This window comes from Dermacentor silvarum, chromosome 2 (genome assembly GCF_013339745.2).
Source record: "Dermacentor silvarum isolate Dsil-2018 chromosome 2, BIME_Dsil_1.4, whole genome shotgun sequence".
Taxonomy (NCBI): domain Eukaryota; kingdom Metazoa; phylum Arthropoda; class Arachnida; order Ixodida; family Ixodidae; genus Dermacentor; species Dermacentor silvarum.
The window spans coordinates 70,859,219-70,877,011 of NC_051155.1; positions in this window are offsets into that span (position 1 = coordinate 70,859,219).

Genomic DNA, 17,793 nt, shown 5'->3' on the forward strand with positions numbered 1-17,793 from the left:
GACCAACTTTCTTGATATTATGGGACGTGTGGATGTAAGGGATGACGCTGACTTTCTTCCTGGACGTGGCAGAATCTGAGTTGCTAGCTTTTTATTGCTTTTGCAAGCTTCCAGTTACTGACGTCAGCAGACTGCCTGGGTCGCCCGATTGCTCAAGTCTTCGGGCCTGTTTCCCGAAACTGGTTTCCATTAAGTGGTGACAGGACTTTGAAAGGGAATTAGTGAAGCATAGGCTCACGATTCCTTGCTGAGCTTTGAATGGGCTGAGTTAAAAGGTAAAAGAGCTTTGCAAGCTCTGGGTTCATACATCCAGCACAGCTGGTTGTTCCTAAAAATGAGTCAGGTCTAAAAACCTAATCGAGTCGGCAACTGGCAGCTCATGGGTTAACACAAATGTATGAAGACATTCTTTAAACAGCGATAAAGCATCACAGCAGCTAGTTTCGACAGTGTCGGCGTCAGTATCTAAAAGAACCAAAAAATCATCTACAAACCTAAAAACTTTTTCCACGAAGACGCAAGGAGTTTGGAAAGTGCACAGCCGTGAGTGGCTAGCAAGATGTCACTCAGCATGGGCGCTATGCATGAACCGATGTAAACCCCGCACCTTTGTAGATACGTCTTCCCGCCGTGCACTTTCCAAACGCCTTCTGTCTTTCGTGGCATGTTTTTAGGTTTGTAGATAATTTTTTAGTTCATTTAGATACTCACGCCGACACTGTCAAAACTAGCTGCCGTGATGCTTTATCGCTGTTTAAAGAGTGTCTTCATCCATTTGTCTTAACCCATGAGCTGCCAGTTGCCGACTCGATTAGGTTTTTAGACCTCAGACTCATGTTTAGGAACAACCAGCTGTGCTGGATGTATGAACCCAGAGCTTGCAAAGCTATTTTACCTTTTAACTCGGCCCATTCAATGCTCATCAAGCAAGAAATCGTTTGCCTATGCTTCACCAATTCCTTTTCAAAGTCCTGTCACCACTTAATGAAAACCAGTTTCGGGAGACAGGCCCGGAGACAAGCAATCGGGCGACCCGGGCAGTCTGCTGCGTCAGTAGCCGGAAGCTTGCAAAGCAAGGAAAAGCTAGCAACCCAGATTCTGCCACTTCCAGGAAGAGAGTCACCGTCATCCCTTACATCCACACGTTCTCCCATACTCTCAAGAAGTTGGTCGGCGTGCTGGTGTCAATGTTGTGTTTTCGGCACCACATAAGCTGTCATGTTTATGCAGGCAGGTCAACTGTAATCCTAAAGAAAGAAAAAGTTGCTGCAGAACCAACCATAATAACCGCTTTGTCACATGCACTGTACGTGTTGTTTACAACATTCCTCTTTCCTGCGGCCGCGAATACATTAGTCAGATGGGACGCTGTCTCAATGAACAATTAAAGGAGCATAATAATCATGTTTTCAACTCCGTTTCTGGTTATCTGAATATTCATTGCAGAGATCACCGTTGCAAACCCTTATTTGATAGAGCACAAATTATCAGTCGCAACAAAAACAAACATACCAGAGAAATTATTGAAGCGCCCGAAATTCACAAATCTAGGGAGCGCTGTGTCAGTGCCCTTTCATTGTCACTGTGCGATAAAGAAGTGCAATATTTAACCACATGATTTGCATATTGTATGTTGGAAGCCGAGTCCTGAATATGTGCTACCTTTCTGTTTTTTCTTTTGTGCCTTAGCGTGGTATTTAAACCTTGATTACGTGCACAATAAAATTGTAAGTCAGCGCTCTTTCCTATCCCTTCTCTCGCTTCCATGTAGATGGTCGCGCTGCTAACCAAAGATGAAACTTTACCAACATGCCCGTTAAGCCACCCTTGGGTTAGAGACAGTCTAGCCAAGTTGTGGCTCCCGAAATCTGAGAGAAATTTGGGTGGTTGAAGAGCAGACAAATTATGCGAAATCGGAAGCAATAAATCCGCCTGACGGTGCTCGAATGCAGCTGCCGTTTCACTAAACTATGCAGTAAAGCCAAACTCCTAATGAGAAGAGGCGTAGCTTTGGCAACACCTACTAATATCCATGCGACTCAGCAAAACAGTGTGATGCATGTGCATACATTCTCACTGAAAATAAATCTGCTCTGCCATGTGCACTGGGTAGCATATTTGTGTGTAATATATGCTGCATTGTATTATTTGAAACTTGTTGAATCTTTTGCAGCAGATTTCCTACATTCACTTATTACTACAAATGGTTTCAATAACAATTTATTTCTATATTTATTGCACTCTTTTAGACTGCCTGGAGAAGTACATCGGGGAACATCCGATGGGGCCACCAGCACCACCTCCAGAGCACCACCTTGCTTCTGTAACGAAGCACCTTTGGAGCTTCTTTACAGAAGCGGGTGCGAGGGCAAGCGAGTATGGAAGACGTGAATCGCCTTAACCTATTGCATTTTTTCAATAAAGTGTGAAGATATAGAACATATTATGGTGCTATGCATTGATTCCTTATGGCATGAAAATGTAGCGGCATACTTGGCCACATGTAGATACAGACTGCACACTTTGCAAGACTCAAGAACGCATGAAGATAGCCCATCATGAGCTTCCTAAGTGCAATGGCTGCTTCTTCGATTCATTACACAACTTGCATTTGACCTGATGTGCCCACTGTTATACCCAGCATTCCACCCATCGCCCAGCATTCCACCCATCACCCGGCATTCCACCCATCGCCCGGCATTCCACCCATCACCCGGCATTCCACCCATCACCCGGCATTCCACCCATCACCCGGCATTCTACCCATCACCCAGCATTCCACCCATCACCCAGCATGCCCACTGCCCAGCATGCCCATTACCATAATCCACCGTGATGATGGATGATGGATTCCATCATGCCCAGCATCGGGCAAATTTTCAATAGGGCGTTCAAGACTGGCAAGGCATACATCACGCCAGAGAGGACAGACGATTGGTATACCTGAAGTGCTGTCGTCTGGTCGCAGCCAGCGCCCCTAGCAGTCAAGGCGGCCACATACTTGAGCAGCGACCGCGATTTGCACCGCACAGAGGTAATGGCAGGGCGCCAAGAGAGGCGATCATCGATAATTACACCCAGGTAGCGGTGGTGTTGTACCCATTGTACCGGTGTCTCTCTGAGGTACAGCCGGCTCATGGTTCGACGAGCCCGTTGCCTTGGATGATATGCAATCGCGGCTGACTTAGCTGGTGAGATCTGCAGACCAACTTCCTCCAAGTACTCTGAAGTCGCATTCAGAGCTCTCTGCAAGATTCCACGAAGACGTGGACCATGGTACGAAGGACCGCTGATCCACAGTGCAATGTCATCTGCATAGATTGCTATACATATTGGAAAGTCTGCTTCCTGAGGCAATCGGCTTGGAAGTCCAGCAAGTACACTGTTGAAGAGAAGCGGCGACAAGACGCTGCCTTGTGGTACACCGCACTTAACAGGGCGAGAATCACTTGTTGCTCCTCCAACACGCACTTTCATGTGGCGCTCAGATAGAAAGTTATGCACGAAATGAAGCAGTCGACCCGAAATTCCCGCATTCATAAGGGCGATAATAATCGCCTTATGGGGAACCGAATCGAAAGCTTGCTGTATGTCCAGGAAGAGCATGTATGCAGAGTGCTTGTTTTCTCGAGCAGACTCTAGAGATGAAACGAGGTCTGCTATGCTATCGAGGGCTGAACGGTGACGACGAAAGCCGCTCATGACATCAGGAAAGAAATTAAGCTCTTGTAGCCTGCCGTCTAGACGAAACAGTACCATTCGTTCCATCAGCTTCATAACATTAGAAGTTAGCGATATTGGCCGGTAAGACTTTAGGTGTTTTGCAGGGCGGCCGGGCTTTAAGACTGGTATCACCACAGATGATTTCCAATCATTGGGGATCAGAGACGTTCGCCACACTTCGTTATATGCGTCCAAGACATTTTGATGAAAGGCCTCATCGATGTTTCGTAATGCCTGGTACGTAACACCGTCTTCACCAGGGGCAGTGCGACGTTTGGAGAGGCTGAGGGCGTGATGCAGCTCTTCGAGAGTAAAGTCTGTTTCATCCATCTGGCAGGCTGGACCATAGCAGAACGTTGTGATGTTCTGACTTGTCAGAGGATTAAGGTCATTGTTTGCGTTGTCACTTGGCATATGAGGTACGAAAAGGTCGGCAAATGCTTCCGCAAGAATTTTCGGAGTCCGGCCAGTCGTTATGCACAAAGCAGCAGTTGGATTCTTGCAGATCTCAGGAGTGCGAAGAGCCTTCAGTATTCGCCAAACACTTCCAAAACCATTTGCTGTATGCAGTGAACTACACAGTGCTGCCCAGCTCTTGCGACGAAGTTGTTTTGTGTGCCGCCGTATGGCTGCGTCTAGGCGGTTATACACCGTCCAATCGGAGCTTCTTTTAGAGCGCTGCGCTCTCCTGTAAGCGCGGCGTCGACAGGCGCGTAGCCTCAAGAGCTTAAGATCAGGGTTGGGTTTATCTATGCCCCGCCGTCGTCTTACGGTAGCTTGTTGAAGACACTCGCTCACCAGTTTAAACAACTTATCGTGCGATGGGGCCTCTGAAATCAGCTGACGGAACTTGTTCCAGTTCGTCACTGTGTAGGCGGCAGTCTGGCGGCTAAGAGTATGTTTTGGAATCAACCAAATTGGTAGGTGATCTGAGCCCCATGGGTCAGATTCACATGACCAGGCGAGACACACATCTCTTGTTGATATCGCAAGGTCGATGGTGGACTGTCCCTTCCCTCTGCCGACAAATGTAGGTGAGCCGTCATTGAGTGTTTGTAGATCATGCCTAACAATAAGCTCGTTGATCTCTATCCCACGCTGGTCTTGTTGACGAGAACACCAGCGAGGATGGTGAGCATTGAAGTCCCCGCACAGCACAAATGATGGGCCACACCGAGAGACTAAGCCCTCCAATAAGCTGGTGTCTGAAGATCGTGTCGGTCGATAATATATACTTGCCACAGTCGTCGTCGTATCTCTGAGACTCACAGTAACGGCTGTACATTCAAAATCGGCGTCGCAGATATCACATGTGTCAATGACTGCAAAATGTAGGTCAGCTCGGATGTATAGCGATGCTTTTGAAGTATTTCGCGGATGCGTTACGTCCGTACACTGGAAGGATCCGCATGCCGGCACTGTGCATCGAGCGTTGCTGTGGATGCCTACGTAACCAGGAAGTCTGAAATCATCTTTTCTTACATTGGTTTCTTGAAGTGCTATAACATCTGGCGGGGTGTTCATTGCGAGAAGCCGAAGGACTAGATCCGCATGCCGCGGTCGTAAGGACCTGACATTCCATTGCAGCACAGAGGCACGGGGCTTTCCACGAGCATTCATGTTTCTAGTGAAGGCCGTCGAGCACTGGAACAAGAGCCTCTAGCAGTTGCTCTGCGGCTAATGCTGCTGGTGTCTGACGACCGGCAATCAGAGACCTAACAACGTTGACAAGCATCTTAAGCAGGTTGATAAGTTGTTTGTCATCGTTGACCGAGACCGCTGTAGGCACCCTATTTACAGAGTTTACTACTGCAGACTGGGACGCCTTGGATGGAGCTGGTTCCGAAGCTTTCGGAGGCGTGATCTTGGCAGATACTGGTTCGGACGCTTTCGAGACAGAAATTCCGCTTCCCACTTTCCTGCCGACGCGCGTTGTCCTTGCTATTCTTCGTACGTGCGGGTATATCTTCAGTTTTGCCATTGGTAGCCGCTGGACGGGCACTGCGGCTACTCGGCTTCTCTCCTGATGCCTTCTTCTTAGCTTTCTCTTTAAGGAACTTTCGTTTTTTCTTCAGTGTGGGACATTCTTTGTCTGTTGCCAAGTGTTCACCGTTACAGTTCGGGCACCGAGATGTCGGACTGTCGCAAGAATTTGCGTCGTGATTTTGACCACATTTGGCACACACCACAGCACTTGTGCAGAAACCCTGCACATGACCAAGCTTTAAACATTTGCGGCACTGTAAGGGTCTTGGTACGAAAGGCCGAACTGGGTATCGCACTAGTCCAGCCTTTATATGGCTAGGTAGTTTTGCACAGTCGAAAAGAATCTTCACACACTTTGACGAGCCGAGCCGTCGAACGCTGATGATTTTGCATGGTGGCGTGCAAACGATCATACTTTTTAACATGTCCTCTTCAAGTTCGAGGTCAACATCAGATATGACGCCAGCTGTTACATCCGCGCCCTGTGGTATGTAAGCCCGCGTGTTAACACCACAGAGTTGAGGCAGACCAAGTAGAGTTTGCACCGTCTTCTCATCTGTTGTGTCCACGGCAATGATATTTTTCCTTGGGTTCACTCGAACCTCTTGAATAAGACCCGGTGCCAGTTTGAAGAAAAAATCATGCAGTTTCTGCTTGGAGATGGCATTCAGGCTTACCATCACGTCGACCGGTACGAAGGCTACTGTCGTAGTCACGATGCTGCTGTATATGATGGTTGCTTCGCTTGATGACGATGTCGAAGACTTCCGTCTTGAACGCCGATGCTTAGCAGGTATAAAGGCATCCGAGTCGTCCGACCTGGCGTCAGATTCGGAATCGGCAGCTTCTGATTCCACTGAGGAGCTGAGGCGCTTCCTTGCGACGGGAGGTCTGTCCCTGCCGCTAGACGGGTCCACCACCATCTCCTCCAACAGGTGAGTGATGCATGCAGCTCTGCTAGGGAGAAAGGTAGGTTATATGGCTCGTTCCCAGTGCTCTTTCGGTCTATTTTTTGTTTTTCTATTGCTGATTTGTAAACTCAGGAAAGCCGACGATTGTGATACGCCAGCAAAAAAGCCCAGAAAGGAGACCCAACCTAAGCTGCCTCGTAGAATGACAAGGCCCACTGCAGTATGTACAAATATCCTTTCTGTTTATTTATTATCCTAAAATGTTTAATACTTTAGGAAAGGTTATTGGGAACCATAGTCGTCATGACTAATAAGAGAAAATTTTTGTCTTACTTCTTTTCGTTTTGATATCCAACTCCGAAATCAGGGTACGACACCTCAATCCCTAGAATGTTCAACATACAATAAATACTATCTTTTATTGTGACAAATTCAAAAAGTGTGACAATTTTATTTTGAAAGGATCTCTGTACGTCACAAAAATTTGGGTAGGGTCACATTGTATCACTGATGTGTGGGTGAGTGTAGTGAAACCTTAGAATATGAGAAGAACGAAGGGCACTGCACGTCCAAACAGAAGCAAAGCCCAATCCCCCCATAGGGAGTATGAGCCACAAGATCTGCAGACAATAAAAGGAGACTATGGCTAATTTCTAATGGAATGTGGAGAAGTACTAAGAGAAAAGGCAAAGAATGGTGTATTGACCATGCGTCTAGCTTTTGGTGAGACAGGGTCATCGCAAAGCACTAGACCGGGCTAAACAGTTTGTGCATTAGCGGGTTGTGACCACTACCTCCAATTTTTGTGAGGTACGTGAGATAACTTGCAAAAAAAAACCCGATTTCAAGAAGTTGTGCTCTGTTAGGTGTGCATTTTGTAATTGTCAAGTCAAGGAAGAAATAAATTCGCAGTCAAGGAATTTGATGTGACATGGAGAGAGGGGGTTAGAAGTTATCTGATAAAGGAAACTTTAAGTAGGGCAGTCTGATTCTGTTTTGATGACACAAAACTTTCTGGTTGTTATTTTGCTTAGATGTTCATGGTACTTGAGTTTAAGCTACTTCAATCTATAAACCGAATTTCTTGCTATAGACTTAAGTGCTATATTTAATGAAGGAAATTTTTTGTACGAATGATATGACACAAACGACATGAAAGTTGCCACAGGTGATTAGGTGGAATAAAAAGTGCCCAGAACTTCTTTCAGAATATTGGTGACACATAGGCGCGACAAAAGTAAACTTCGTGAAGTCAAATATTTTTCTATACTTTCAGCACTACCTTCTTGAACCATTCTTAGTAAACAAATGACTTCTCAATAAAGCATCATATATTCTCAATACTTGCAAACATTCTTGTTTCGTTATGCCTCTCTACACTACACTACTGCTTTTGCAAAGGTAATTAGTAAACTTGTTTCCTAGGTTGCAAACATGGCAGATGGGGAAGATGAGGACACCATTGCCGCCCATATTGCTGGAATGTGCAAGGAACTTGGCAAATCGAGCCCAAATAACGAATACATCTGCGACTCGATGAGGAAATTTGCTGGACGGATAGCCTGGATTGGTTCGCAAATGCCTAGCGTGAAAGATGTGCTCGAAAAATAGCCCGCACTTTGCACAACCACCGTTGTAAGTATTCATGACGGTTTCTTGTCTAGCAAAACAGCCATTTGTTCTTGTGTTATATGACTCACGCCTTTAAATGTAGATGCGCAAGAAATCACTTACGGTTACAGTACCACCATGGTGACCATCATAAAAAAATTGGAGGTTATTTTAAATGAGCATGGTTGACACATGGTATACTGTATAGTCTTAAGAGTGCTGAGAGACCATTTGTTACTTATTAAAAAATTAAATGCAATATGCATGAAATGCTTGGAACTCTAGAAAGAAAAATAATGACAAGCCTTCAAGCATCTAAATAATTTACCATAATAGTTGTTTCCACTACCCATTTCTGGTTTAATTTCCTGGGAGATGTACGTGCCAGATGTCATAATGCAGATGATGTTTTTGACGTTTTTTCACTCAATTCCGTCTGCTCATTTAATCATTTGGTATGCTGCTACTCTGCGTTCCATTGTAGCAGCATAGCAGATATGACTGAGCAAACTGCAGCGAGTGGCAATACATCACAATGTTGTGTTGCTACGTGATCGCCTTCCGTGTTACATCATAACGCACACACCTCCTGGGAAGTAAAACGGAAATTGGTTCATATAAATTACTATTATAGTAAGGTATACAGGGTGGCCCGCTACTATTTCTTTTATGTAAGGAAAAAAATAAGGTTAGAAAATGCCATGTCAGTACTCCTTTACAGAGTTCCAAATGACTGCCCCACTTTCCACTTTGGTCACTTGTGGTGCTCACTGCAGCCCCTTTACGAGTTTTTGCTCGAGCGGATGTGTATGCGTTTTAATAAGTACTGTAATAAGTACTGTAATGCAGGGCTGGTCTAGGGGCGGGCGGGGGATACAAATACCTTATAGCAGGACTTTCGATACGTTCACTTTGAGCCACGAAAGCTGACGTGTGTGCGTGCGCGCGCGCGTGTGTGTTTGTGTGTGTGTACGTGTGTTGTCACTTATGCCAGTGCCAGTTCGCAGTAACTTATGCTGATAAATTTCTATTACGACAGGGCGGCCTTGGTGGACGAGCTGACCCGCAGTGGAAGCTACAGTCGCATCTGTCTCCCTTTGGCAGAGCCCGACTTGCCGGGCTTGACGGTGACATTGGCCTCCGTTACGGCGTGCCCCCAGGAGCTTGACTTTAGCAATATCTGACAATTTAAGACCGCCCTCCTTATTTCTCTCTTCGACGCCGTCGCTATGAGCTACGTTAGCTCTCTGAGGGTTGTTTTGCCGAATGACCCTGGTGCAAAGGGTGTTCTCTTCTGCAAGATGCTCAAGAAAGTCGGAAACGTTCGCTGTGTGAACCTCATTTGTGTGGAGCTGCTTGCTCGAGAAGTCTTACGCCATGTTGCATTAAACAACAGCATTGACACTTTGCTCATCCATATCCTAGACCCGGTGTATTTCAGAACTGCCGAAGCGCCCTCTTACATGCTCGCTCACAATGAGTCATTCACCGAAGTCACCGTAGACACTGCGAAAAGCTCTTTCGATGGAAGGGGAGGGAATTGCTCGCATACAATCTCAAAACAGGCGCATCACGCACCTTTGGTTACCGTTAGCGTTCAAAACTGACAGCAGCGACAGTTTCGCCATCGTGGAAGTACTGCGGAACAACAACCGCGACCTTCACCGCGCTATACATTTTGCGATTCTTCCCACGGCAAACAGGCTCTGTGCAGAGGCTTTCGAGCTGTTCTTTGGAAGCCCCGTTTTCCGCCGCCAATTGGTCGCGGTTGGCGGTGCGCCGCAAGCAGAGGTGACACTGATCTTGAACTCTGCACGTAAATAAATGTTACATATCTATCTCGTCATGACTGGCGTCGTGCGGCAGAACGTCGTGAGATGTGACCCTAAGAGGGCTGCCACTCAGGCGGATGCGCTCACAAACGACTGCTGGCGAGCGATTGCGCGCAACGTAAAGGCAACTGACGTGACCGATGCTCAACTCTTCAGAAACCATCCCATTCCATTCGCAAATTGCGGTCGTCGTCTAAACAGTTTTTTTTTGTTGTAATTTGCCATGGTTTGTTTGCCTTCGAAAACAAATATACGCGTTTACTCGCTTTCAATAAAGGACTTTTTCATTCTTTCGCACGTTCATTACATTTTTGGGGGAAAAGAAAAAAAAACAAAAAAAAAACCACAGAGTTGTAAATGGTGTGAAACCGATTTTAAAGCTCCCGCCCACAAAAAAATTCGTTCAAGTGCAACTGAAAAGCTTTCCTTCAGCTTAAAGGGACCCTGAAACGATTTTCAGGGTCCCTTTAAGCGTGTAATTTATTATAAGGTTTTAAAAATGTACATCGCTACCGATTGCAGCACGCCAAGCGGCTGAGTTTTTTGCCCAGATGACGCCATTTGCCCAGATTACGTCACTGGGTCAGCTATCCGATTGGCTGCCCAGGGCGCGTCATCGATAATTTTTCCAACATTATGGTGAACAAATGTTGTTCGTAATAGTTTAGATGTTAGTTAATTTGTTTCTATAAAAAGAAAGTAACGAAAGGGAATGCTTAAGGACATGTATCATTACACAAAAAGTACTTCCGGCCCACAGCAAGTCTCGTCTGCTTGACTTCCAACGTGCTCTGTGTTGACGGGAGCTGCGCGGTCAGTGTTGGTTCTTGTTCTTTCTTTTCGCAAGCACCATGGCTCGCCCTTGTCTGCAAGGCAGCAGACAAGCGGAGTGACTGCAGCGCATCGGACTGACGGTATCCAAACGGTGCCAGCATCCTACGCGTTTGCGGCCGTCGCTTCACGTTGAAGGATTGCCACAATAGAATTTAGCTTGTCCGGTATTCAGGTGAACGCAAGCGTAAGTACGCCGTTTTACCACGTTTTACGTGATGAACGGAGGCGCAAACGTGAACTGCTTGCACGGTGCAGCCACCTGGCGGCGCAAAACTCCACCAAACACACAGCTAATTTAGCAGTAACGAAGTTTTTTCTACTTTGCTGCTGGCTCAAATTTTTGGCAGGAACGTTATCTTGAACACGTTGTCTTTTTATGTTTCAAATGTTTTACAGTTGATTACAGGAATATTGGATCAGTTTGGCTGTTTAAGCTCTGCGCCACCAGATGGCTGGACCGTGCATGCCGATCAGGCCGCTCACGTGTCTACGAAGCTCCATCACAGCGGTATGGAGGAGCTTTAGTTTACGCCTCTGGCTATCCGTCAAAACACCCAACCCGCCTGTGGTTGGCGGAATACCAGACACGCTCGGCGCTGTGACAACGCTCGCAACGCACGCTGCTTGATCGCTCTCGCTGGGGATCGACGGACGGGTGGCTAGCGGAGAGGTTGGAGAGCCTTCGCGCGCTGGCTCCAAGACAACCGGAAGTAGACGACAACGTACGTCACAACATGACGTAGAGCCAGCGAAGGCGGAGCTTAGCCCCGATCACTCGGCGAACGAGTTGAGGAGGATTTGCATGGCTAGGGAGGAGGGCAACTTGTAATCAATCGTTCGTAGCTCTCTCAATGAGACGCGTCTCTTAAATTGTGACGCGAATGTTTTACTGTAGCTGTATCCTACACGTCTACAAAATTTGTCCGAACCGTTTCAGGTACCTTTTAAAGAACAGGTACTACAAGTCATTCAGTTGGTATACTTGCCGACAATGTTCTAGGCGAAGCCCACGTTTAGGGGCACAACTGGGCATATTTGTGGAGAAAAAAAAGTACATATACATTTTTACCAATAACTGCTACACTAGATTTATTACATTTCATACGTATATGAAAAACCCGAACCCAAAAGTACAAATATTCCGTACATGCATAGCCAAAGGTGCCTGGGAACATAGACTTAAATCTCGTTATAGCGAAACGGCTTATAACGAAATAATGGATATAACGAAAGAATCTTAATTCCCCTTATAAGTCCCCATAGAAACTCATGTTTAAAATTTCGTTTTAACGAAAAAGTTTTATACTGATCAAGGGATATAACGAAACAGTTTCGTTTCAAAATGACAATTAACCGCCCGCTTTGCACACAATATACTGATTTGTTAAAACGCGCGGCGCTTTGCGGGCCTCCTAATGAACCAGTTTAAATCTCCCGCGGCTGCGCTGCACCGGCAACTCCCCAAGTCAAGCCAAGCTGGCCAAGCCTAACTTCTGTTAGCATGCTGTGCGCACTTGTTTTGCTTTGTTTCGGAAGCGGGCGTGATCGGTCAGCCCGTTTGCATTTTACGCCGTGTTGCCGGTTACACGACAGGAAAATGACTGATGGTAGCAGCTGCTCAAAACGAAAACGGAAAGTTATCGCTCTGGATCAAAAAGCAGCCATAATTAGAGCTGTTGCATCTTGCATCAGGGACGAAGAAAACGCAAGTGGCCAAGGACTTCGGAATCGCGCCGAGCACACTGTCTACAAATCTCAGCAGCAAGGTAGTCATCACTGGCGCTGTTGCACATGGCGTGAAAGGTACGTGGAAGCTTCGGTCTCCTGCCTTTGAAGCAGTGGAAGAGGCGCTGCTCAAGTGGTTTTTGGACGCGCGGGCTCCTCATTTGCCTGCAAGTGGCGTACTACTTAAGAGAAAAGCCAGAGACTTTGGCGGGTACGAAGACGGCGAAGATGATCTCGAGATAGCAGCTGCTGCTGAGAGAAGGCCGTCTTTCGCTTGAGGAAGATGGAGCAGCGAAGCATCGCAGAATTTTTCGCGCCATCTACATGAAAGGCTACGCGGCTAGCGTCGAGCGCAATAAAATCAGTTCTTGTGTTTTTGAGTTTGGTCCCAGTTTTTCGCCGTTTTTCGATGAGCATTTTACTGTAAGCCACTCGGCTGCGACGGGAGCTAATACCTCCGCGATGACTTACCTGTAGTGAGTACACCCTCGCATACAATAATTAGCCGTATAATAATTAGTCAGTAGCTATAACGAAATAAATTCGGTGCCCGTTCGACTTCGTTATAACGAGATTTAAGTGTATAACGTCCTTATCCTGCTGACTTCATGGCGGAAGCCACCGTTTTTTTAACGCTCGCAAAGATGTTATTACTAGCCCACCCGACTTGCATTAGAGTCGTTGTGTAGAGGAAAGATGTCATTACTGAATCATGCATTTGTCGCGCTTGACACAGTCGCGCTCGCGGCGTTTGGAAAAGCGCAGCCGGCTTGACGGCCTCAATATGCAATATAGGCACCCTGCAATGCAGTTTGGCTGTACATCTCGCGCCACCTAGCAGCGGCGGTGAGCACCCGCGAGTAGGCCCTCACCGCCATTTCACCTTGGTCGGTACTGCGCTCAGGCACGCCTGAAAGCTTCCTTTTCCAATTTTTCAATGGATTCACCGCGACCACTCGGCAGCTCCTCCTTGAGAAGTGTGAACAAAAAGAACATGCGCATATATATATACTGCTGTTTTAGGTATTTTGACAACCGCGAAGGGCATCAAATTGTGCCGCTTCCCTTCAAGACTGTGGGGAGAAACCCGGCGGCTGAAGGTGGATCGTCGCGGTTCGGCCCGTCAAGTAAGAAGAGTCTTGCGAATTTCTGTTGAACTAAGACGCAAACACAAAATTAAAAGAAAAGAAAAACACAAGGCAGCATCCGTGAAAACGCACAATAAAGCGACAATTGCATAAACACGCGTGATCTGATTCCCGCTGTTGTAAATTGCTTTGGATAGTTGTTTAGCTAGTCTCGCTCCGAAACAAATGCGCACTGGTTGTTATGTGTAAAATCTAGCTTCGTAGGCGCTGCGCGTTGGACCTTTGTACGCACTGTAGTTCTTTGTGTGCATTAATAAAGCCAACCTGCAGATGCTTTCTGCGCCTGGATCAAGACGCGACTGCTGAAACCGGGCTCCTTCATGCCGATGTTTTCTCGCGTTTAGAACAACATAACTAAGGCTGGAGTGCACCGCAGCACACATCGAGTATTCGCAAATTAGCACTTCTCTCGCGCACGCTAGCACACATTTATTCAGTCTTGGTGCACGGCCGGACTGGAGAGGCGCGCGCGATTTCCTTACGGCCTTCGCTATCGCTTCGGGCACAATGGGAGCGCGTCTCCGCGGGTAACGTCACGGCTCGCCGCGTGAGGGCGCAGCGACCCTGCTGTAGTTGTAGTTTTGGGAGCTTCTTGCTACTGCCGTCCTGACATTCTCTTTTTATGTCATGTGCTGCATCGTTCGACAGAGTGGATGCTGCTAGCCAGATACGTCGTGATTTGAGCACCTTTGACTCGTAGCTTTTGCATTCTAAGGGATATGCCTTGCAATGCGAAGCAGTGAATCGGTTGCTGTGGACCGGCCAGCGAGACCATGGTGTACTGTTGCGTACCGCACTGTAAGTCGCAGTCAAGTAGGACTAAAGGCGTTTCCTTTCATCAATTCCCGAGTGATGCAGAACTGGTGGCTAAGTGGCTGAAAAACATTTCAAGGGAAAATTTGGTTGTCAACGACAAGTCGGCGTCAACTGTCGTTTGTAGCCGGCATTTCCTCTCCACTGACTACGTGCCTGGGTGCCGAATCAGGAAACTTCTACCTGGTGTTGTGCCAACAGTGTTCGACGAGTACCCAAGTTACCTCGTGCCGAGTGCCAAGAAGCCTCGTAAGGAGCCCGCATCTAGATGTTCTGTCCCTGCTCCAAAACCAAGTAAGCGAAAAGCGGAGCCAGAAGGTGCGGTCGACCTTCCTGAATCGCAGGACGACTTCGCTGACAAGAAACATAGTGTCTGCACTCAAACGGCAAATAAAGACGCCCAGCGAGTAAGTGCGTATGTTTCGCTTATCGGCAGGCTTCGTAAACAAGCTGCGTACCACCGTTCGAAGTGTAGCAAACTCCAACAGCAGCTGGACGCTGCAAGGAAAGCAAACGCTTTCTATCGGGAAAATAAGAGGCATGCTTCTGTCAAAGAAGTTGTTGCTGATTCTGCAAAGGGTGAAAAGAAGGCCATCTTTCTCCTTCATCAACTAGACAGTTATGGGCAGAAGCGACCGTGCTACCCAGAGGAGATAATCAGAGAGTGTGTCGTGTGGCGCTTTCTTTCGCCTAAGGGGTACGATCACGCTCGGACATCCCAGCTGCTGACACTGCCAGCAAAGTGCACGCTGCAGCGGTACATGGGACCAAGCCCGACAACGACAGGGATGAGTCCTGCGATGAGAGAAAGACTGGTTTTTGAAGCTTCCTTACTCAGCTCTAAGCAGCATATGGCAACGCTAATCATTGACGAGGCTAGCATCAAGCCGAAATGCATATACGATAGGAAATCGGACGCAGTCTTTGGCTTGAGAGACAAGCCTAGCAGTGACACACCAGGTGGCTCGAAGGAAACCCTTGCAAACAGGGTCCTGTGTTTTGTGCTTCACGGCATCGCTAGCTCCTACAGAATTCCCTGCTCGTACTATTTCACTAAGCAACTTAGCGGGAGAGACCTGTTTGCATGGACTAAGGAAGTGATCAACGCTGTTGAGTCGTGCGGATTTTTGATTGTGCGCATTGTGGCGGACAATTATTCCGCCAATACTACAATGTTTAAGCTGATGGGAAATGGCTGCCTATCGACTGTAGTGGAGCATCCACATGATGACAATCGGGTGATCTTCCTAAGCTTCGACCCATGCCACGTACTAAAAAACGTTCGGAGTCAATTTCTTGAACGAGAACTGACAGACGGCGTAGGGGACATCTCTGGCATATTTGTCCAAAAGCTGTACGAGCACCAGAAGGACATGACAGTCAAACTGGCAAGAAACCTAACCAAGAAACATGTCTACCCTACAAACCTGGAGAAGATGAATGTCCTTCGGGCAGTGCAAACATTCTCTCCACAAGTAATTGCAGCTATTGAGCACCTCCAAGAAAACACAGGCGGTGACTCTACCCTCTACGTGTTCAGCAAAGCAAGTTCAACCATTCACTTTATGAAGACAATCAAACGATGGTTCGATATCCATGATACCACGTATGCCGGCAGCGGCCAAAAGAGCCCGATATCAAATACAGACGACCCTCGGCTGCTGTGGCTTGCAAACGAGTTCACCAGCTACATAGAAGGCATCCAGGAAAACTCGAAAGCACGGGGAAAGGATGGATTCACTTGTGAGACATTTGAAGCCTTGCGCTTTACGACGAAGTCTACAGTCGAAACTGCACGTTTTCTTCTGCGGAATGGTGTCAACTGCGTCCTTACGCGGAAGCTGAACAGCGACCCCATTGAGGCCATCTTTGGAAGAATAAGATTCATGTGCGGAGGAAATGACATGCTCGACGCAAGGGCAGTGACGACTGCGCTTGATCACATTATCAAGTCTGAGACCTCAATTGGCAAGAAGCTCACAATACCTTGTGGTGATGCCGAAGAGCTGGCTGCAGCGCTACCACAGTCTCTGACTGAGGAGTTGAATGACCTTGCGGAATATCCAGACACCCCATCACCCTCTGTCACGTACTCTGGTTTGGTTTATGTCGCTGGATACATCGCCAAGCTAATAAGTGACTGAGTGTGACGCTTGTTCAATTCTCCTTGAAACGCACGAGAGAAGTGATCGTCTGTACACGCTTCTACAAAGCCAAGATTTTAGCAGGCTGCACTATCCAAAAGCCGAGTTTGTGGCACTGTTGGACAAAATTGTGTGCTTTTTTGAGAAAGCTATCCTGCACCTTCCACGGACAAATGTGCTGGAAGTACTACGAATCCTCATTCAGCCACATCTTGAAAACTCGCCGCTGCTACGTTGTCCGGAAGGCGTCGACAACAGCCACGCGATAAGGTCTGCCGGCTTGATTTCCGAGAAGTTTGTCAGAATACTTCTGATCAACTACACCCAGAAGATAACCGACAAGAACGAGAAGTCAATAACTTATGCGCACAAGCCATCCAGGAAACACTTTAGGCTTTGAATTTGTGTCCCAAGGTGGGAGTTATTTCAGCAAGAAGTGATGTGCTCGACATGACCGTTTTCAAATAATGCGGTATTAGTGAAGGAAATGCTCAGTTTGTTTTTAGTTTCATCGTAAATAAATACTTGTTTTCACCGAATGTGCAGCACCATCCCTTAATTGTTTTTAATGTGAGTGGTGCTCAAACAAAATACCAGCACTACGGCTTCAGAGCTATGACGCAAATCCAAGCCTGGCGTTTCGTTCTGTGCAAACACTGCACGTTGCGCGGAAATTTATTTGCCGACTCAGACCCATTACTAGGCAAGACAAAACTGCGCGGTGGTTCTATAGGAATAAGGGTCAGAAAGTTTTTATCAGTGCATGGCACTTCCAAATAATGCGAGCATGCACGGCCGAGAGGGGAGCGAGCGCACGCTCGCCTTCAGTTCGCGCCGACGGCGCCGGCGGCAGCAGTAGGGTCGCAGCGCCACCACGGGTGCGCGGCGTGAGGGGGAAACAGCCGCAATGAGAAGGCCGTAAGAAGGAAAGCGCGCGCGCCTCTCCAGTCCGGCCGTGCTTGGTGTTGCTTAGTGTCAGCTGATTGCTCTCTGTTATGTTTCAGCGGTGATGACCTCTGAACGACGACACCAGAAGATGCTCGAGGCACTTTGTCAACGGAGAAAA